Source organism: Capra hircus, chromosome 2 (assembly GCF_001704415.2).
Source record: "Capra hircus breed San Clemente chromosome 2, ASM170441v1, whole genome shotgun sequence".
Lineage (NCBI taxonomy): Eukaryota > Metazoa > Chordata > Mammalia > Artiodactyla > Bovidae > Capra > Capra hircus.
This window is the reverse complement of record NC_030809.1, coordinates 77,614,065-77,637,004: the sequence shown is the minus strand read 5'-3', so window position 1 is coordinate 77,637,004 and position 22,940 is coordinate 77,614,065. Positions and strand designations below refer to the sequence as shown.

The window sequence follows — 22,940 nt, the reverse complement described above, 5'->3', positions numbered from 1 at the left end:
CTCAGTCGTGTACTACTCTTTGCAACCCCATGGACTGCAGCACGCCAGGCCTCCCTGTCCATCACCAACTCCTGGAGTTTACTCAAACTCATGTCCATTTAGTAGGTGATGCCATCCAACCATCTCATTCTGTCATTCCCTTCTCCTCCTGCCTTCAATCTTTACCAGCATCAGGGTCTTTACAAATGAGTCAGCTCTTCACATCAGGTGGCCAAATTATTGGAGTTTCATTTTCAACATCAGTCCTTCAAATGAATATTCAGGACTGATTTCCTTTAGGATAGACTGGCTGGATCTCCCCGCAGTCCAAGGGACTCTCAAGAGTCTTCTCCAACACCATAGTTCAAAAGCACCAATTCTTAAGCGCTCAGCTTTCTTTATGGTCCAACTCTCAAATCCACACATGACTACTGGAAAAACATAGCCTTGACTAGACGGACCTTTGCTGACAAAGTAATGTCTCTGCTTTTTAATATGCTGTCTAGGTTGGTCATAACCTTTCTTCCAAGGAGTAAGCGTCTTTTAATTTCATGGATGCAGTCACCATCTGTAGTGATTCTGGAGCCCCCAAAATTAAGTCTGCCACTGTTTCCCCATCTATTTGGCATGAAGTGATGGGACTGGATGCCTTGATCTTAGTTTTTTGAATGTTGAGCTTTAAGCCAACTTTTTCACTCTCCTCTTTCACTTTCATCAAGAGGCTCTTTGGCTCTTTACTTTCTACCATAACAGTGGTGTCATCTGCATATCTGAAGTTATTGATATTTCTCCTGGCAATCCTCATTCCAGCCTGTGCTTCTTCCAGCCTGGCATTTCACATGATGTACTCTGCATAGAAGTTAAATCAGCAGGGTGACAATATACAGCCTTGACGTATTCCTTTCCCTATTTGGAACCAGTCTGTTGTTCCATGCTCAGTTCTAACTGTTGCTTCCTGACCTGCATACAGATTTCTCAGGAGGCAGGTCAGGTGGTCTGGTATTCCCATCTCTTTCAGAATTTTTCACAGTTTATTGTGATCCACACAGTCAAAGGCTTTGGCATAGTTATAAAACAGAAATAAATGTTTTTCTGAAACTCTCTTGCTTTTTCCACGATCCAGCGGATGTTGGCAATTTGAACTCTGGTTCCTCTGCCTTTTATAAAACCAGCTTGAACATCTGGAAGTTCATGGTTCACGTACTGCTGAAGCCTGGCTTGGAGAATTTTGAGCATTACTTTATTAACGTGTGAGTGAGTGCAATTGTGCAGTAGTTTGAGCATTCTTTGGCACTGCCTTTCTTTGGAATTGGAATGAAAACTGACCTTTTTCAGTCCTGTGGCCACTGCTGAGTTTTCCAAATTTGTTGGCATATTGAATGTAGCACTTTCACAGCATCATCTTTCAGAATTTGAAATAGCTCAACTGGAATTCCATCACGTCCACTAGCTTTGTTCGTAGTGATGCTTCCTAAGGCCCACTTGACCTCACATTTCAGGACATCTGGTTCTAGGTGAGAGATCACACCATCGTGATTATCTGGGTTGTGAAGATCTTTTTTGTACAGGTCTTCTGTGTGTTCCTGCCACTTCTTCATAACATTTTCTGCCTCTTAGGTCCATACCATTTCTGTCCTTTTTTGAGCCCATCTTTGCATGAAATGTTCCCTTGGTATCTCTAATTTTCTTGAAGAGATCTCTAGTCTTTCCCATTCTGTTGTTTTCCTCTATTTCTTTGCACTGATCTCTGAGGAAGGCTTTCTTATCTCTCCTTGCTATTCTTTGGAACTTTGCATTCAAATGGGTATATCTTTCCTTTTCTTCTTTGCTTCTGGCTTTTCTTCTTTTCACAGCAATTTGTAAGGCCTCCTCAGACAGCGATTTTTCTTTTTTGCATTTCTTTTTCTTAGTGGACGGCCTTGATCACTGTCTCCTGTAGAGTGTCATGAATCTCCATCCATAGTTCATCAGGCACTCTATCAGATCTAGCCCCTTAAATCTATTTCTCACTTCCACTATATAATTGTAAGGGATTTGATTCAGGTCATACCTGAATGGTCTAGTGGTTTTCCCTACTTTCTTTAAGTCTGAATTTGGCAATAAGGAGTTCATGATCTGAGCCACAGTCAGCTCCCAGTCTTGTCTTTGCTGACTATATAGAGCTTCTCCATCTTTGACTGCAAAGAATATAATCCATCTGATTTCAGTGTTGACCATCTGGTGATATACATGTGTAGAGTCTTATCTTGTGTTGTTGGAAGAGGGTGTTTGCTATGGCCAGCCAGTGCGTTCTCTTGGCAAAACTCTATTAGCCTTTGCCCTGCTTCATTCCGTATTCCAAGGCCAAATTTACCTGTTACTCCAGATGTTTCTTGACTTCCTACTTTTGCATTCCAGTCCCCTATAATAAAAAGGACATCTTTTTTGGGTGTTAGTTCTAAAAGGTCTTGTAGGTCTTCATAAACCTGTTCAACTTCAGCTTCTTCAGCGTTACTGGTTGGGGCATACATAGACTTGGATTACCATTATATTGAATGTTTTGCCTTTGAAACGAACAGAGATCATTCTGTCGTTTTTGAGACTGCATCCAAGTACTGCATTTCAGGCCCTTTTGTTGACCATGATGGCTACTCCATTTCTTCTAAGGGATTCCTGCCCGCAGTAGTTGATATAATGGTCATCTGAGTTAAATTCACCCATTCCAATCCATTTTACTTTGCTTTTATTCCTAGAATGTCAACATTGACTCTTGCTATTTCCTCTTTGACCACTTCCAATTTGCCTTGATTCATGGACCAGACATTCCTGGTTCCTGTGCGATACTGCTCTTTACAGCATCAGACCTTGCTTCCATCACCAGTCACATCCAAAACCAGGTGTTGTTTTTGCTTTTGCTCCATCTCTTCATTCTTTCTGGAGTTATTTCTCCACTGATCTCCAGTAGCATATTGGGCATTAGTGACCTGGGAGTTCATCTTTCAGTGTCCTATCTTTTTGCCTTTTCATACTGTTCATGGGGTTTTCAAGGGAAGAATACTGAAGTGGTTTGCCATTCCCTTCTCTACTGGACCACATTTTGTCATAGTCAGCTCACATTAAATTACCAAAAAAAAAAAAAAAATATATATATATATATAGATAGATACACTTAACACCTCCATCACACACCCCCCTTCATTTACTGTCTTTTATGACTGAGATTTATGTGGACAGTTTTGTTTTTACCTAAACTATGATCTCCATGAAGATTTTTCTCTTCATTTCTATAGCACAAGGCCTAGAGTCTATTTTTTAAAAAGAAGGAAGGTACTAATCAAATGGTTTGAGGAATTAATGGAATAGCTAATTCAAACCTAGATGCAAAAAGAGAATAGCCATCTTGTAGCTCTAATTCACTTAAACCAGTTTATTTCAAGTTTACTACAGTTCAGTAAAATGTATATAACACAGACAGAAAGGCTTCTCTTTGAAACAGAAACAGCTGTGACTTTCAGGAGAGTGATTAGACTCAGTGACATCACACCTACACACAGGTACTGTTAAGTCTTTGGGGAACAGGAATGGGGGTGATAAAGGATACAGCAATGGAAATATTCTGAAACCTCGAGAGAAAAAATAAATGCTGGCCAAGGGTGGAAAGACCATTCTTTCCTCCTGATTATATATACTCCTATGTAAGAGGAAAGAGCTGGGGAGAGCTGGAGGAGGGTTTTAGCATCCAGGAGTTGTAGCTAATGATGATGAAATTACACAGGGCCTTTCCCCACCACAGGGGTTGAGCAAATACTTCCTTTTACTTTATAGTCTACTTTGCTGTTGTTGTGTTAGTTGCTCAGTCATGTCTGATTTTTTGTGACCCCATGGACTGCGGCCTGCCAGGCTCTGTCTATGGAGTTTTCCAGGCAAGAACACTGGAGTGGGCAGCCATTTCCTTCTCCAGGGGATCTTCTCGACCCAAGGATCAAAGCCCAGGTCTCCTGCACTGCAGGCAGATTCTTTACCATCTGAACTACCAGGAAAGCCCCATAGTCTACTTTACCTGGGCCTTTAACTTTTTCCTATTTTGGCTATTAACAGAGGCCTAAGTGAAGTAATTGTTTACAGTCTGAACTCTCTGCCCAAAATAAAAGGTGACTTTTCTTTAGAATTTGGTAATTTGAAGTTTCTGTAAATCAAAAGCAGACTATCTGTAACTTGATATGGTCCAAATAAGTAGTTCCAGCCTCTTACATAATTACAAATGGTAGACTCACAGCTTTGTATTTCTCTAGGGCAGTGATTCTCAAATTTAATTGTGCATGAGAATCACCTGGAAGGCTTGTTAAAGCAGAGTATTGAGCCCCAATCCCAGGGTTAATGATTTAGTGGGTCTGGGTCAGGCCCCAGAATTTACATTTCTAACAAGTCTCAGGTGGTGCTGATGGTGCTGATCTAGGAATTTCACACTGAGGACCACATTTCTAGCATGAGGATTAGACCAGAAAGCTATTAATACCAATAATACATTCATCTCATCATCACTGCTGCAGCTATCCATTTGTCCTCCACTTACGACTCAACTCTTCACAGACTTCAGTCTACAGGCAGACTCAATATTCTACCTAGGTATCATCCTGAGAGACTAGGCTAGTTTTCAACTTCTTTGTCCCAGGGTTTTATTCCAGTGCTATGGCACCTCTTTTGAAATCTATAACATCCGCTAACACCAACAGTAAGGAAGAAATTTTAATTATACATATATGGAAACTTAATTAGAACAGACAAAATAGACTTTCTAAGACCAACTCTTTCTCTATTTGATAAATCCTAAAAGCCATTAATACTTGCTGGGGAAGGTTTGTACACAAGCAGGAATTTAAAACCTCTGCTTACTGTTGCCTTATCATTCAACACCAAGGTTCTCCTTAAAAAAAAAAAAAAAAACAAAAAAACACACAGAGAAGAACCCCTGTGTGCACACACTGTAATCCCACAAAAATCACTACATTTCTGTTGATTTAACATATTTAAAAAAAAAAAAGAATTAAAAGTAAAAATCATTTAACATTCCTCAACACAGACACACTATAGCTTATCTTAATAAAGGCAAAAACGGAAAAAAGCCCTGGAGTCTGTGTTGAGTTGAGAGATCTGGATTCTACCCCTAGTCCCTTTTGGCTTCAGATCACACATGCTCTTGCATAGCACTGAGCTTTGGGCTAAACAAAGCATTCAGGGCAAGAATCACTAAATCGGATCCAGTTTTATTATAAGCTTATACAGGAACCACTCATACACTGTAGACTAAGAGGTCTTGGTATCACTACATGATCTCCTCACAAGGCAATCAATGACCTTCTTGGGGAAAAAATAGACTATCAATCACTTCAAAACCTGATTGCTTTTCCTGTAGCATTACATATTAAGGACACTCTGGATCTTTGGCAATCATTTTAAAAAAATCATCATTTAAAAACAACTAGATATGTATGTTATGCTAGTTGCTACAAGCTCATTTGTTTTCTTATTACTTATGTAAATAACTTAGATACAAGGCACAATAAGAAAATCAGAAGGCTAGATAGATCTGTATTAACGGCCATATTCCCTTAAAAATATATGAAGCACATAATTTTACTTTTTAAAAGGAGGCTATTTCCAGAAATCTTATAAAGACAGTATTGGGATTTTAAAAAAGCAGCCTTATTTAAATGCTTAGCATGGCACTTTATAACTATGTTCACTGAACTTCATGAAGTAAGACTTTAAATTATAGTGATATATAAACTGCGGTGAACCAAAAAAGGGCAAAACTAGCAGTCAGGAGACGACTCAGTATGGCAAGCTGCAAGACCATCACCCTCTTGTTTTTGTTTGTTTTCACTCCTTCATCTGTTCCTTTATGGTCTATTTCTCTCAGCCCCTCCCCAGTCACTGACTTGTGCTCTACACTGAGCTAAGGTCTGTGGAAACAAGGAAGGAAGACATAATATGAACTAGATCTCCCAAGTCCCTTCAGGTAAAACCTTTATCAGGGCTCTAATTTATAAATTATAACAACACTTTTTTCTCAAACTTGAGAGAAGCTATCTCAACGAACAAACAATAGATAAGTTAACCATCTCTCTTCTTTAAGCACTAACAGTGTTTTAATCTGTCCACCTTAATTGGCACTTCTGTAAAACATTTACTAGCCAAACACTTAAGTTTACTCCCATACCATTTTCTTCAGCAAAATGAATAATTTCTTAGCTACTACCCAAGAACTTTCATAACCAATGCCTTGCATACAGAATTAATCAAATATAGTTCTCAGTATAGTAATCCATAAGATTTTACTTCATAGTTTAGAATTTTACTCTTACATATATATTATCTCATTTGATCCTTTAAACAACTAAATGAAGTAGCTACTTCTATTCTACAGAGAAACTGAAAAATAGAAGTAATATGATCTAAGGTCACAGAGTTAAAAAAAAAAAGACAACAACAAACAAAACCCAAAAAAGTAACTCAGAAATTAAATGAAGGATTCTTAATTGGAAATACTATGGTTTTTCAATTCATCAAACAGGGAGAACTCCTTGAGATGATTCTATTTTCAACTTTACATAACTACTGCCTATTGTATAAGACGGCATATACTAAGCAAAGACATACTGACTAGATTTGAAGTCAACTGCTGCAAAAGTATTACATATTTACTACATAATTGTTGCCTCCTAAAAATCAAAGTACCAGGTAGCATTTAGTATTATAGAATGATCCACAGAACACCATCAGGGTTAAGAATTTGGTTTCTGATCTTAGACTTGGGTAAAAATCCTGCAGCTGTGTAAGTTCTCTGGGTCTCAATTTTCTTGTTTGTAAATTGGGAATAATAAATGGTAATATCTCAAATGACTGCTATATTGAATGAGACTGTATAGACAATACCTAATATAGTGCCTGGTACACAGAAAGCACTAAATAAATTGGTTCAATGTGTATGAGTACTAATGTAAAATTCAAAAACAGAACTAGTTTACAAAACAGTAATAATCTCATGAACTATGAAGAACAGTTAAATTTGCCTGAGGTTTCTGATGTTTCTGAGGTTCTGTTTTTGCTTTTTTAACCTTTATCATTTGGCTCTTCATCAGCTATTACTGAGCTGTGAATGCTGCTGCTCTCACAGTGCTTATCTCTAACAGCTTCCACCTCCCTTTTAATGCAAGTAACGTGGAGGCGTAGCTGTACAAAGATAAACTGATGCCCAAAGTGTCTCTTAAAAATTGCATAATCTTCAAGAGAACTTTCTGGAGTAATGGAAATGATCCTATATCTTGATTGGGCTGTTGTTACATAGGTGAATATACCTGTCAAAACTCATCAAAATGGACACACAGGAAAAGATCTGTACATGACATAATGCAAATTAAAAAAAAAAAAACTTTTTTAGTTTTATAACTCTTGAACAAGTTACTTTCTCATTCTGGCCCTTACCTTTCTCATCCTCAGAAAGGGAATAATTTCTCACTCAGAAAAAATATAATGAGTATTAAGAGATAAGGTCCATTAAATACTTACAGTAGTTTCTGCACAGTTAGTTGCCAATTCTGGATCCACTTACATTAACCCTAGGCATTGTTCAGATTTATCTGAGTCCTAAAACATTCATCCATAATAAAAGCTATACTTCCTCCCTTCCCTCTCCCTTTTCCTACTCTTCCCCTCATCTCTTTTATTTTAGGAAAATATGAATAAACATTTGATTAAAGCTTTATCCTCCACAAGGTATTATTTTTTAAAAATCATAAGTCATTTTTCTTAAAAGTTCTCCTTCTTCTCATTTAATTACAGTAAAAAACATGGCAATTGCCTGGTGAACCAGTGCTGAAGACTCGTGCTTTCACTGCTGATGCCCAGGGTTCAATTCCTAGTGGGAGAGCTAAAATTCTGTAAACCAAGGGCATGGCCAAAAACAAAACAGAGTAGTTTACTTTTATTAGTTTTCAAGTCACTTTTTAGAAAGTGTCCAAGGAAATCAGTCCTGGGTGTTCTTTGGAAGGAATGATGCTAAAGCTGAAACTCCAGTACTTTGGCCACCTCATGCGAAGAGCTGACTCATTGGAAAAGACTTTGATGCTGGGAGGGGCAGGGGGCAGGAGGAGAAGGCGACGCCAGAGGATGAGATGGCTGGATGGCATCACTGACTAGATGGACGTGAGTTTGAGTGAACTCTGGGAGTTGGTGATGGACAGGGAGGCCTGGTGTGCTGCGATTCATGGGGTCGCAAAGAGTTGGACACAGCTGAGCAACTGAACTGAACTGAACTGAAGCAATGTTTTTTGTTCTAGAATTTCAGGACACTGGAACAATTTCACATTCATCTAGCATTTACTGAGCAAACATTCATTAAAAATCTAAATCAGCCAGGCACTGAAGAAACATAGATAAGGTCAGAAAGCCAAATACCTAGCTAAAGCAGATCAAGTAGAACCGCTAATAAAAAAGTCTTACCAAATAACAAAATATTTAAATTAGAAATTCAGCTCCTCAGTTGTACTAGACTCATTTTCAGTGCTCAGTAGATGCAAGTGACCAAAGCTACCAATAATGGAATGTGGAGATCATAGACCCTTCCACCATCACACAAAGCTCTACTGAAAAGTGCTGCTTACCCATTCTATTCCAGGACCGCTCAATCACAATTTCAGCGTATATAACCTACAGTTTTCCACTGATACCACTTGCTGCCATCATTCTAATTTCATGAATCTTGCAAGCTGCATCAACATGGAACAACAGGCTGGTGCCCAAAGAGATGAAGGCAGAGGCATCACATCTCTTACCATCACCTGAGACCAAGAGGAGTTAATTGCTCCTTATCATTAATGTCCCAGCCCACTTTTAATCATGGAGAGCCCCATCCTGATACCGTCACTGATTATAATGTATCTGAGATGGGTTCGGGAAAGAAGTACTTAAAATTTTACCACCTGTTAAGACAGACCTCACTATTATACATGTCTCTTACCTATCAGTAGACCACACCATGGCAGCAGCTAAAAATAAAAATTCTACCGAACTACTAAGGCTTATTTTAAAGCAGTTGTTAACAACAATATTTCATTAAAAATTAGACATTACAAATGTTAAGTCAGACAAGATACTGGGACAGAAGACATAAACTAGTACTAACCTAGACAAAATTAGGAAAAACCATCATCCTTGAGAAAGATATGAGGAACTACAACTTTTGGGAACTCTTAAATTATAAAATCTAAGGGAAAGAAATTGTCTATATCTTTATACTCTGCATGTCTATCATCATTAAAATGGCTTAATCCTGTTTAAAGGAAAACATTTCGTATAGCTGTTTAGTTTACAGAGGGAAAAAACAGATAAAAAAAAAAGGTGGCGGGTGGGGGGTGGGCAGACAAAGAGAAAGAAGTTGAAAGAGAAAGAAATGAAGCTGATCCATGAAGAACAATGTGTTAAGAGACCCTGGGTTTTAATTCAGTGTTTCTGAAATGATGTAACACATGGTCAACCTAGACTATATAAAAGGAGGCTATTGCCATCTACCTACCAGCCCTGACCTCTCAAGGAAAAGCTTTGCAAAATAGATGTCCTTATACCTCAAGAGAACACTTTAACTACATGAATGCTGTCTCAGCTCTTCTGATGATAAGCTAATAATTTCAAGATTCTTACGACTAGCACATCAGTAGCTACTCAAGAATATGTATAGCACCAGTATCAGTCAAAGAGCTGCACTACCCAGGAACAGTACTTTGCAGCAGTTAAGAAATAAGATCAGATATTAAAATACTAGCTTCTACAAATGCATAAGACAATGTTAAAAAGGGAAAACTATGAGTTCATCTGCAGTTATGAATCTCTATGAGTGTTTTAACAGAAAAAATCAACAACTAATTATGGTTTCCAAAAGATACAGGAATGGTGCTTCCCTACATATGATTCTAACATGATTTATATTCACTGGGGAATGAGAGGAGACTTACCACACCCTAAGCCTAGAAAAGATACACAGGTAAAACATTTGTCACATCCTTGGTATTTGCTATACAATCTGATAATTAAAAAAAAAATACTAGTAGCAATACTGTCTTCTGTGACACGAAAAATTTCACATATAACAGAAAATTAAGTTTAAAACAACATAGCAAACTGTGAGCATTTGTAAAATTTGCTCAACTTTCAAGTTCTGAAAATTGAGTAAGCGTGGCTGTGTAGACAGCACTTCCTTTATTTAAGGGGCAGCAGAACCTCACAAAATGAATGAACACAACCTACAATCTGGGTAGACAGTCAAGAGCAAGTGCATTTCAGCATTGCATAATTAGAGCTTTGGGGCAATCCTACAGACTAACTCAATAAAAGGCCCTACAGAACTTTTTGCCAGCTTGCAAAATCTTAAAACCTTTCCCATGTTTAGCAACAGCGAGGCAGAAATGCACCATTTATCAGAAAGTCAGTAGACTATACAGTGAAGCTGTAATTTTCATGACAGCATTATTTTCCTTAAACCATACTTACAATTGTTTTACATTATGCATCTTACCAACTGACAAGGCAACCAGAATCATTTGATGAGTTTTATGAAAATATACAAGTCTCTATTTTCCTTTGGTGTGCACATGGGAAGGGTATGTGAGTATGCCTGAAGAAAGGAATCATGTATATTTTGAAAAACTAGCCATACCACTTTATACCCACCGGAACAGCTAAATAAATCAAACAATATTAAGCAAATGTTAGAGTATGTGGGACAAATAAACCCTCATTCACTATGAAAAGACACTTAGGAAACACTGGGTAACATAAACTGAAACGGAACAAAAGTACATATGATCCAAAAATTCTACTACAGCAATTATGTGTACATGTGCAGCAAAAGATATCTACAAGAATACTCTATAGGAGCATTAGGCATTGTGATTCAAAACTGGAAACCACCGAGGTGTTCATCAACAGTAGAAGGGTTAAATTACAGTATTTATATATACACAGTCATACAACGGGATGGAATACAATAGAATGTAGAAGCTACCACGCTATACACTATACCAACGGATCACATAAAAATTGATTTAAGAAGCCATACACAAGGGTGTTGTCGCTGTACGATGTTACATGCATGTCCATGAGCCTATGTTACATTCCAAAAAAAGTCTACCTAAAATTGGAAAAGCAAATCAATATATAATAAGCAACTTTGATGCCTAAACATTTATTACACAATCTGATTCCCAGTGCCATGTCTCCTCCATGCCAAAACTGGGATAGAACACTTAAAAAAAAAAATCCTCCCTCATGCTAATCTAAACCATTTTTACATTAAAACAAAGAAGGCTATATTAGGGTAACAGAATGCAACAGTCAAATCCTTTTCAGGAGAAGACACTAATCTGAAAAGAATTTTAACACCGAAGTTCTCCCTCTCCACATTACCTTGACCACACTCAGATCTTCACCACCTAAAAGGGCACTCTTCTCTGCCATTTATTTGATGGAAACATTTGAAAAGTAATGACCTATCCTAGCAGGGTAGTTATGAGGACTGAAACAAAAAGAGCAGATATATCAAGTCTTCAGTACTGTGCCTATGCACTCAATGACTGCTGCTGCTAAGTCACTTCAGTCGTGACTGACTCTGTGCAACCCCATAGACAGCAGCCCACCAGGCTCCCCCGTCCCCGGGATTCTCCAGGCAAGAGCACTGGAGTGGGTTACCATTTCCTTCTCCAATGCATGAAAGTGAAAAGTGAAAGTGAAGTCGCTCGGTCGTGTCTGACTCTTCGCGACCCCATGGACTGTAGCCCACCAGGCTCCTCTGTCCATGGGACTTTCCAGGCAAGAGTACTGGAGTGGGTTGCCATTGCCTTCTCCAATAAATCCCACATAGTGAGTCTTCCAGGTCAAGGGCTATTTCCAATTTATTACTGAAATACAGAACCCAGCATTTAACAGTTGGTCAATTTATGGAATAAATGAATGATGTGAGTGTAGAACAAAAAGAAATGAAAACAAGGCAAAAGTGGGAAAGGGGGAAATACCAAGAAGCTCAAAGGAAGGGCTTATTTTTATATCAGGGTAAATGACAAGATTTTAAATCTAAAATGAAGTAACAAGGAACTTCCCTGGTGGTCCAGTGTCTGACAGCCCACCTGCCAATGCACAGGACAGGAATTCGATCCCTAGTCCAGGAAGATCCCATATGCCACAGAGCAAGTAAGCCCATGTGCTGTCCATGTGCACCTAGAGCCTGCGCTCCCCGACAAGAAAAGCCACTGCAGTGAGAAGCCCGTACACTGCAAACAGAGTGTAGCCCCTCAACTAGAGAGAGCCCAGGCTCAAGAAGGGAGAGCCAGTGCAGCCAGAAAGAAAGAAAGAAACCTAAAAAAAAATGAAGCAACGGGAACTTCTCTGGCAGTGCGGAGGTTAAGCCTGTGCTTCCAATGCTGAGCAGGCGGGGGCACGGGTTTGATCCCTGGTTGGGAATAGGATCCCACATGCTACCTGGTATGGCCGAAAACAAAAAAAGTGAAGCAACAAAATCACGTACATATTAAAACTTTTCAAATAAAAACTGCCTCATATATAAAAATAAAAACTTTTCCTCCATAATTTCACAGTGCAGAAGCCAGATGTCTTAAATACAGTTCTTTAACACTGAAACTCTTAAAAATATTTCCAAATGAATTCCTTATGAGGTTGACAGGAATCACAAGTATATAACAGGTTATATTTAAGACATCTGTCACAGCACATCAATATTCTGATTAAATATGTCATAATAGAAAGGAAAGCGGATTTCACTGAACCCTTATACAGTGGTATCATTTTTATGAATTTAAGTAACAAAATCGTCAAGACTGCAATCTTACGAATACATTAGACTTTCAAAGACAAATTAGTAAAACACTTTTAATCTCTATTGTGTGCAAAAATAACAATGAACTATTACATCCTTTTCCCCTTTTAAAGCATCTCCTTATTCTTAGATTAAGAATAAGAATCTTAATATTTAATTAACTGTTTTTAATTAACCAACATTTACACAAAGCATTATGTGGAAAGAATTACTCTAAATGTAAATAAAACTCATTTGTTTCTCATAACAACTCTTACAAGGTAGGTACGGTTATCCTTTCCATTTTACAGATAAGAACACTGAGGCAGAGACGTTCAGTAACCTACCTAAAGTCAGAAAGCTATTAAAAAGCAGACTAGATGCACTCTTAACTTCTATGCTATACTGCCTAGAGATCTCTGAGGTCAAGTAAAACTAAATTTATCCTGACTTCACTTGATGTTGGGAGGTAGTTATGTTGATGATCTTGGGTGATAACCATAAAGTGAAACAGCACTAATGGCACATTTCATAAATTCTAAGATACCCATTTTTTTTATATATACATTTTAGCATGTCTGAAACTGATGGCATTTTACAACTGCAACTGACAGTGCTCTCTCTCTCTGGCATACATAAAATAACAGTGCATCTGGTAATTGCTGGCCAAGTATGCTTCAAAAACTTACGGTATGGCCCTCATGGGTTAGTGCTACGTAAGTAAGATAAATATCTGAATTACTTCACAGGTCTGGTACAAGGGCTTTAAAAAGGGTATTTCTTCCCCAAAATGATCTATGACGAAATTCCAGGTAAACATAAGGTAAATTCCATTGCAGTAAGTTGTTACTCTCTCAGGCCCATGTTGAACTAAACCTGGTTACATACTGCTAGGGAAAAATAACTAGTTTCATTATACAATTTGATGAAGAAATAAAGAATCTGGGGTGGGAAAAAGGCTGGCAGACAAAATAACAGCCAAAATGAGACACCTGAAAAAATAAAATCAACAGGAAAGCATCAATCAAGATACCTCGCCAGTACCACTTGATTCAAGCCAGTTCTCAAACACCACTGATAAAAACGCGCACTTAAGTATCTTCAGTTTTTTAAAAAATATATGTTGAATGCAACCAGAATTTACCAAATATGCTTAGTGTATGCCCACACCCTACTTGAACTACTCTAACAAAACTGGACATGTTAAACGTAATGGCCATATTGGATAGCTAACTGGTTAACAAAGGTTTAAACTGATCCTAAGAGTGGCCACCAAAAAAATTTAAATAAAGTTCAATTCATTCAGGACTTCCCTGGTGGTATAGTGCATAGGAATCTGCCTGCCAATGCAAGGGACATGGGTTTGATCCCTTATCTGGGAGGATTCCACAAGCTGTGGAGCAACTAAGCCCCTTCACCATAACTCCTGAGCCCCCAGTCTCAAGCCCGAAAGCTGAAACTATTGAGTCCATGTGCTGCAACTAGCGAAGCCCGTGTGCCTAGGGCCTGTGCTCCACAACAAGAAAAGCCACTACAGTGAGAAGCCCACACACTGCAACCAAGAGTAGGTCCACTTGCTTTAACTAGAGAAAGCCCACACACAGCAAAAAAGAACTAGTGCAGTCAACAAATAAATGTTTCTTAAAAATTCAACTTATTTAAATATTCCTGTGTCAATATTTGCCTTGGTAATTTCAGGATGAATAATGTTCAATTTTTTCTTTGTCTGCTTTTGTCTTAGTGGTTAAAGCTACCTTTCAGGGTAATTTCCCACTAAAACACCAAAACTGCATCTAGATTAAAACTAAAAAATTAAAAAAAAAAAAAAAAAAAACCCCAACTACTTTAAAAATCACTTAATTTTCATGGGGCAGGAGGGAGGAGACTAAAACGCACTTTCACAAAACTGAAAATTTGTTCTGTAAATATACCCAGACAGGAAACAATGGTATCTTCTTTAATGGTGTATTAAATCTCAAATAATATTTTAAAAGCCTCATACTACTTTTCAGTTACACTACAACCTTTGAGATGCTGCATCACCTAATAGCAAAGTGAAACCTCTCTTCTTTTGTATCCGTTATTCTTAACTATTTTATTCCTATATTACTCATACTTTAAGTGTATAAACAACCTATCCCAGCCATAGTTTGAGGCAATGTTATTTTGCATCTGTAGATCAAATTTTTAAAAAACTATTCTTTATGTATATAAAGCTCTATTTCACAGTTATGTAATTCAGAATTTAACGCTAATAATTATCTTGTCCTCCTTTAGAACATGTAGGTAAGTCTGAAGAATATCTGAAGAGTTCTGCATATGTATATATAAATAAAAGGCTTGGGAAAGTGTACCTGTAAGAACCATAATATACAAAAAATATATAGTTGTCGTACAAGAATTTATTAAGATTTAAAAAACTAAGAGCCAGGGAGAAGACGAGCAAAAGACAGGAGGGACTAATAAAAGGACTTTTTTTAAGTTACAATTTTCTTAATATAAAATGGAAGGAATACTGCCTTAGCAGATCAGAATAATCTAATGATGTTTATACAAAAACTTACGTAAGGATATCAGAAGCAAAAATTTTGATAGAGTCTATCCTGTTTTTTTAAAACAGATGTCTTTTAGAACCTTTATTTACTGTGTTGGTAAACCATAAAGAAGGCTAAGTGTCGAAGAACTGATACTTTCAAACTGTGTTGCTGGAGAAGACTCTTGCGAGTCCCTTGGACTGCAAGGAGACCAAACCAGTCAATCCTAAAGGAAACCAATCCTGAATATTCACTGGAAAAGAGCTCCCTGATGCAGGAAAAAGGAGAAGAGGATAGCAGAGGACGAGATGGTTGATGTAACAGGCACGAATTTAAGCAAACTCTGGGAGATAGTGGAGAACAGAGGAGCCTTGTGTGCTGCAGTTTATGAGGTTGCAAAGATTCAGAACTCCAATACTCTGGCCACCTGATGTGAAGAACTGACACATTTGAAAGACTCTGATGCTGGGAAAGATTGAAGGCAGGAGGAGAAGGGGATGACAGAGGATGAGATGGGTGGATGGCATCACCAACTTAATGGACATGAGTTTGAGTAAACTCTGGGAGTTGGTGAGAGACAGGGAGGCCTGGTGTGCTGCAGTCCATGGGGTCGCAAAGAGTAGGACACGACTGAGTGACTGAACTGAAATCAAAGATTCGGACTCAACTTAGTGACTGAACAACAACAAAGCCCATTTTAACATAATTTCTCTTTCTAATATACTTTTTTCTTGTCAACTAAGGTTTTGCCAATTACAACATTCTTCATGAAGGAATCCCTGAAAATAAACTGTGTTCTACTATGATGTAAGACTTTAAGTCTCAGACCATTTAGACTATCTAAAATAGCATTTATGGTATCAGGGGACTGCTATTATTCCACTGAGACCCAAAGTATGATCACTGACCATATATTTGATGATAGGAGTAAACTCCTAGCAAACCTTACCAAGGCCTTAATTTTAATTCTCTAAATCTGAGAAAAAGTTGTATGTATAAAATTTCTCCCATCCAAAAAAAAAAATCATTAAAATATAACTAAAATATTCAAGTTATACTACAGTTACTTATTGATTCTATAAATATAGGTTATAAAATATAAAGCTAACCAGCAAAAACAAAACACCACCTAGGAAAATAACAAAGAAAATCCTTATATTTTGAAGGTATTCAGAAGCTATCTCTGTGTTTGGTGGCTAAACAGGTAGTGATGATATTAATCAAAACACCAAACAGAAAGATGTACAAGTTCAAGAGACAAACTTCTGGATGGTATGGCCAAACTCTCTCATCTACCACCCATACGTGACAGCCGCAATCCCTCGCCTTTGCAAGCTTTCAAAATAAACTCCTCTACCCCTGCATTATCCTTTCCATCCCTCCATTTGTCCTTCTGAAATGCTCTGCCCAATGGTCTACTTTCTTTTGAAAGCTTTCCCTAAGGCACCTTCTCTCTGCTTACAAGGCAACCTGAATAAACTGCTCTGATAGCACTAATCACACTACACAACATTTAACTGTCCACTGCCCCTAGACTCTGAGGTCTAAGTGAATTTTGAAAAGTCTGATAATAGTTAACACTTGATAAATAGTACTTAAAAAATATATTCTATTTGAATACATTCTAAATGAATGAATGAATGAATTTGAGATGCTTATAGAACACCCAGATAGTGATAAACAGAAACATGGCTCTGAGCTCAGGAAGGAAGACATGGTTCATGTTATAGATAACATTTTACCCTAAATCTGTAATTGTTGCTTTGGCAGATTAAAACAAAATTCATCATCAAATAGTTTATGGATGGACAGACAACTGAGACAGCAAATGTTTTGCCCATAAAATGCAACGTGTACTCTTTGTTGTTAAGTCGTTAGGTCATGTCTCACTCTTTTGTGACCCCATGAACTGCAGCCAGGCTTCTGTGTCCATAGGATTTCCCAGGTAAGCATACTGAAGTGGGTTACCATTTCCTTCTCCAGGGGATCTTACTGACCCATGGATCAAACTTGCATCTCCCATATTGGTAAGTGGATTCTCTACCACTGAGCCACCAGGGAAGCCGTGTGTTCTAATTTCCAACTTAATTCATTTCTCAGCTTCAATCAACATAGATTAGCCACACCCTCCTTTTCTGGTCTATTGCCTTGGCTTCAGTGATGCTAAGGAAAATCTCCTTCAACCTCTGGCTATATCTTCTCTGCCCCCTTTGCTCCATTTTTTTTCCCTCAATGTTAAATACTGAAGAGTCGTAGGGGACCACATCCCTTTATCCTCTCTATGTACTTTCTGCTTAGGCAATCTCATCCCCCACCTTCCAAATTAAGACATCCATTAACAGCTATATATTGATTATTCCCCACTAAATTACAATCAATATGTCCCTTATTACCAGAAATGAACACAAAACTGCTCTCCCCTCCCCCAGTATTCCCCTATATTAGGCATAGGAACCACCAACCCTGGATATCAGCCTTCTCCTCTCCCTAGACCTCCAAATCGAATCTACCATCTAATCCTAACTTTACTTCTCAAATATTTGTCAAATTCAGCTACTTTATCACTGCCAAGTCTGGACCAAGATTTCATTATCTCTTGCCTAAATTATAAAAATAGCTGAATTCAATTCTGCTCGAAGTGTCATCTGTGGACCCATACTGATGCACAAACTCTTTGTTATTGGTATGAGACAAGGTAAATATAGCAACAGAGGGCACTCAGAAATTTTTAGAGCAATTTGACAGACACTGCCACAATATCCATTTTATTGTACATTATCAAAGTACAAGGTCCTTCACCACAGATAAGTTTCAGAAGCACTGACTGGCCTAACTGGTCTCCTTGCTTTTTCTCTTGCTTATCTCCAGTATGTCCTCAACAGAGCGGCCAAGTGATGGTTTTACAGCAAAAATTTAAGCAACTTATTCAGCTGTTTGACATTCTCCAATGGCTTCCCAGTACCCCTGGATTAATTATAAAAGACAGGTAAATCCCACTGAGATTTTTACAAAAAAATTTTTTTCCCCAGAAAGGTGAAGAATCTTGTTTAAAGTAACCAACAAAGAATTGGAAGATTGGAATGTCTGAGAGGCAACAAAGGATAATAGATTCTACAACCATATGACCTGGCTCCACTGCTTACTTAGCTGTGTGATTTTGTGGAAGTAATCTGATTCTCAGGTTCCTTATTTGTGAAATGGAAATATAATTAAGGCTCTTCAAAGGGGGATTGTTGAGAGGTTTAAACAAGTTAATATATATAAATCATTTGAAAGAATGGCTGGCCCAGTGCTTTAGAAGTATTAGTGATTATCATTATCTATAACATTTTACTAGTGCTCTTAGATAATCTTATCTTCTTACTTGCTTATTGTCTGTCAGTGCCACATTAAGATATAAATTACAAAAAAAGTGTCCATATTATTATTCTCTAATAGAACTTTTTTCAGAGGACTTAAACCCTACAGAAACTGAGTTAAGTGACTATTTCCTCAGTTCTCTCTTTCTCAAGCACAGGGCAGAGCTAGCACCAATCTAGGTGCATAGAAGAGTAGTTAATTCATTACATACTTTGGATGCTTTAGAGCAATAGGAACTGATATTTACCAGAACCCCTGCTGAAAAGGGCTGCTCTTGTGTATTCCCCAAAGTCTGGCATGATGTAGGTGCTCATTAAATATTTTTGGAAAGAATGGTTCTTTTCAAAACCAAAGGAATAGTGCTTAGTAGAAAGTAGCTACTAATTGTTAATTTCATTCCACCTCCTTCAAAGTTTCTACGAACTTTAAAAGTATGATTCTACCCGATTCATTTTTCTTGAACTGGGGGAGTCTGTATTATTTAAAGCCAAAAATGCAGAATACAGACAGTAGGAAAACCAACAAATAGAAACCAATGTTGGCAGGAACTATGTGGAAACAGTAAGAGGTAGAAGATAGGTAGAATTTGGATATGCAGGGGAAAGAGCAAAGGTTATTCTAGGCCAGGGAATAGCATAAGCAGCAGAGGCAGTGTCACCCAAAGTTTAAAGAACATTCCATTGGTGATACAAAAAAAAAAAAAAAAAAAAAGTTAAGCTATACACAGGCAACGTATTTGAAAGTTCCACATGCATGTTTTTATGTGTAATTAGGACAGCAAATTATGATTCCAAACTTTTACTACTTATAACAACATTAAATTAACAGAATTTATTTGGACTTTTTAAAAAAAGTGAGTTGTTTAAAAAAACTATTAAGAAAACAATGCACAGGAAGCAAGCAAATATGACAAAATTAGTCAGAATTCTAAAGAGTAAAACTTGGGGAACATTAAGACACAGTCACGTGAATAAAAACCGTCAATAAGAGAAAAGCAATGTCTTCTGAATGAAGCCAAAGCTCTATCCTTAGTAGCAATTCAACGTAAAGGACAAGCAGGTATGAAGTATCTTAGCAGTTTTGAGTATTTAATTGTAGTACTACAATTTTCCTCAGTAAAACCCTCATTTTTCCCTATGATAAATATGCTACACAATTCAATTTCAGTTACTCCCCAAAGATAATTTTAAATTTCCAAATAAATACTTGAAAATGATACAATATATAGCCTGGTAACTTACCTGAAAATAAGGAGCTAAAACTATACTTTTCACACCAGAAGGAACTACTTTACACAGTAACAAAATATGAATCATAGCTACATCAAAAAAGCTGTTAAAATAAAAAAAGCAAAAGACAGCTTTCCTTCCCTCCACTTCCTCTCTCCAAAGTAACCTACCAATAGCCAAATCAAGCTAAGAGATGATGATAAAGAACACTTACTGAACTTTTATCAGGCACTGTTGTATCTTACCTGAATTAAGTTATGCAATTATCACCACCATTTTATGAAGTACACTCCTATCCACATTCTACAGCTGTAAGAATATGAGGCACAGAGAGATTAAAAAACTTGCTCAAGGCCAGATATGGTAGATGGAAAGGCAGGGATTTAGATCCTGACAGTTCAAGAGTCTGAGCTCTTAACCACTGGGCACCATTTATCTCAAGAATAGTAGGATGATAATTTGAAATATTCCACCTTCCCCATTATGACAGGAGAGATGTAATGTTTCAAAGTATGAACTTTTTTATTAAATTTCCAGCCTAAGAAACAGGAGGTTCATCAGTTTTATGGAAAAGCTAGGAAGATGAGTATTATAATGAAATAATATAGGCCCAGGAGTCTTTCAAATACAGACAAAGCACCAGAAGCTTCAGAAGTCTGGCTGTGAATGACACTATTCACAGAGAAAGATGCCAAAAGTTGGGATAAGCAGGTGAATCCTATTTCTACTCGATCTACTGCTTTGAAGGAGAAAATCCTGCCCATCCCCTTGCCTTTCTGTAATTCAGTTACACAAATGCATAGATTCAAGAGTGAGGGGAAAGGATGGCAGAGGGAGCAGAAAGATGGTAAGTCAGGACGTCGTGGACCCTGACCCCCAGAGTCCGTCTGATGTCCCTGGTGAGGGAGAATTCTGAGAGGGCAATGCCTACCTGGGGATAGGGAGGTTGAGGGCAGGGCCACCAGGGTGGAAGCACCGAGGGGTCCGGGTGGAGAGCTGAGAATTCATCGTAAAACGGGGTAATGGAGATACTTTCGAGGGTATACTTTTGGGAGAAGGAGGTATGGACGTGAACGCGGGGGTGGGGGGCAATTTCTCGCTCTAGGCAGGATTCAGGGTGGGAAAACAGACAAGGTATTAAAGGGCGGGCGCGGAGGTCTACAGTTTATAAAGGGGGGAGACTGGGCAAGGCAAAGGGGCAAGGCTTGCGGAGGAAGGTCGGGGGGATCCTGGTAGAAGGAAGCAGGGAGTCAATGGGGGAGGGGTGGTTCCCAGGGGCAGCAGACACTCGAGGGGTTAGGGAGATCCGGGGGGCGGGAGGCACACCTCGGAAGCGGGGGTCCTGGGCCGAGGAGGAGGAGGGTGCCGAGATGCGGGAGGAGGCCGCTGGGTTCTAGTGCAGGTGAGTCCCGGGGAAGAGGAGGGGAGCAGGCGACCACGGCTGCGGCCGGGACCGCGGCGGGGGAGGGGCACCTACCCGGACGCGAGGGGTAGCGGCGGGCAGTCCCAGCGGCGGCTCCTCTCCGGCTGAGGTGATGGCGGCGAGTCCCTGTGGCGACCGCCTCCGCCGAGCCGCATCCCTCCTCCGCAGTCCGCCCTTGTCCCCTGCCTCCCGCTCCTAAACTTCTTCCCCGGGATAAACAAACCCGCCGCCAGGGGCGGCCGCCTCCGCCGCTCCCGCCCCCACGCAGCCCCCCCGCTCCGGGCCCGTCTGGGCCCCGGCTTCCGAGTTGCGACTCCAGCCCCAGCCCCAGCCCGCGAGAGCGCGTGCGCGCGGCGGCGGCGGCGGCTCGCGAGGCCGCCACTCCCTCCCTCCCTCCTGCGCCGAGCACTTCCGGCCCAGGCCGGATCCGCCGCCGTGGTTTGAAAGTAGCCGGCGCCGTTTGCGCCAGGCACTGGCCCCCAGCCTGCCGCGCTCCACATCCCCGGCCGAACCTCGCCTGGTAGGGACTCCCCCGCTTCAGTGCAGCATAAAACTTTCCTAAAACAGTCACTGATGCCCCTAACAGCTTATCTAATTGACCTAGGGTCAGTGTGACAGGCGGCTGCTGTTTTCTGCGCAAGGTTTTCTTAGGGCTGTACCAGGCTGGAAAGCCAAGATACAATTTGTACCGATCTCTTCCTGTGAGCTCAGAACTATATGACTTCCTAAAACAAAAACAGCAGTATAGAGACTTCCCTGGCGGTCCAGTAGTTAAGACTCTGCGCTTCCACTGCAGGGGGCGCGGGTTCCATCCCTGGTGGAGAACTAAGTTCCCGCAAGCCACTCAGCGCGGCCAAAAGGGAAAAACAGCAACAACAAAACAGGAGTATACAGTCTCTTAATAGGGATAAAGACAACAGTCTGGTAGGCAAATTAAGTGCCACGGTGGAAGCGTTTTCCATAGGAGGAGATGAGCTTATCAGGCTTAGGAAGGGAGGGGGTCCGCCCAGGGAAGGCTCAAGGATGCTTGAGAAGCATAGCAGAGCAGGAGGCATCCAGAGACTGGACGTTGGTAAACACAGCTATAGCTAAGCAAATGTCTTAAAAGATGAGGTGACTGCCTCATGGACTTAAGAGAATGTAATCTTATTTTTGTATTTAACACAGAAAACGTGCGTGGAATACAAACAACTCCAGCCAGATTTTCAGAAAGGAGATAAGATAGCATAATCAGGTCTCAAAGTTGCCTTGCTGCTGCTACTGCTGCTAAGTCGCTTCAGTCGTGTCCGACTCTGTGTGACCCCATAGACGACAGCCCGCCAGGCTCCCCCGTCCCTGGGATTCTCCAGGCAAGAATATTGGAGTGGGTTGCCATTTCCTTCTCCAGTGCATGAAAGTGAAAAGTGAAAGTGAAGTCGCTCAGTCGTGTCCGACTTTTAGCGACCCCATGGGCTGCACCCCACCAGGCTCCTCCATCCATGGGATTTTCCAGGCAAGAGTGGCTTAGGCAAAGAGTTAAAAAACAGAAGTGAAAATGAGCATTGATGTATTGGGGCTGTAGGGAGAGGAAATAT

The 22,940-nt window shown here is 39.6% G+C and overlaps 1 protein-coding gene across 5 annotated transcripts in view; it reads right to left on the bottom strand.

The window, feature by feature from the left end:
• The window catches only part of SPOPL (speckle type BTB/POZ protein like), a 52,080-nt gene extending 30,408 nt beyond the window's left edge, over positions 1 to 21,672 (bottom strand). For 3 of the 5 annotated variants that reach the window (XM_018062415.1, XM_018062431.1, XM_018062447.1), the window contains exon 1: positions 21,421 to 21,670. The gene's annotated coding sequence lies outside the window, so the exon portion shown is untranslated. Of the gene's footprint in view, positions 1 to 20,188; positions 20,253 to 21,420 lie in introns of all 5 variants that reach the window. The other 2 variants (XM_018062440.1, XM_018062423.1) reach the window with 2 other exon arrangements.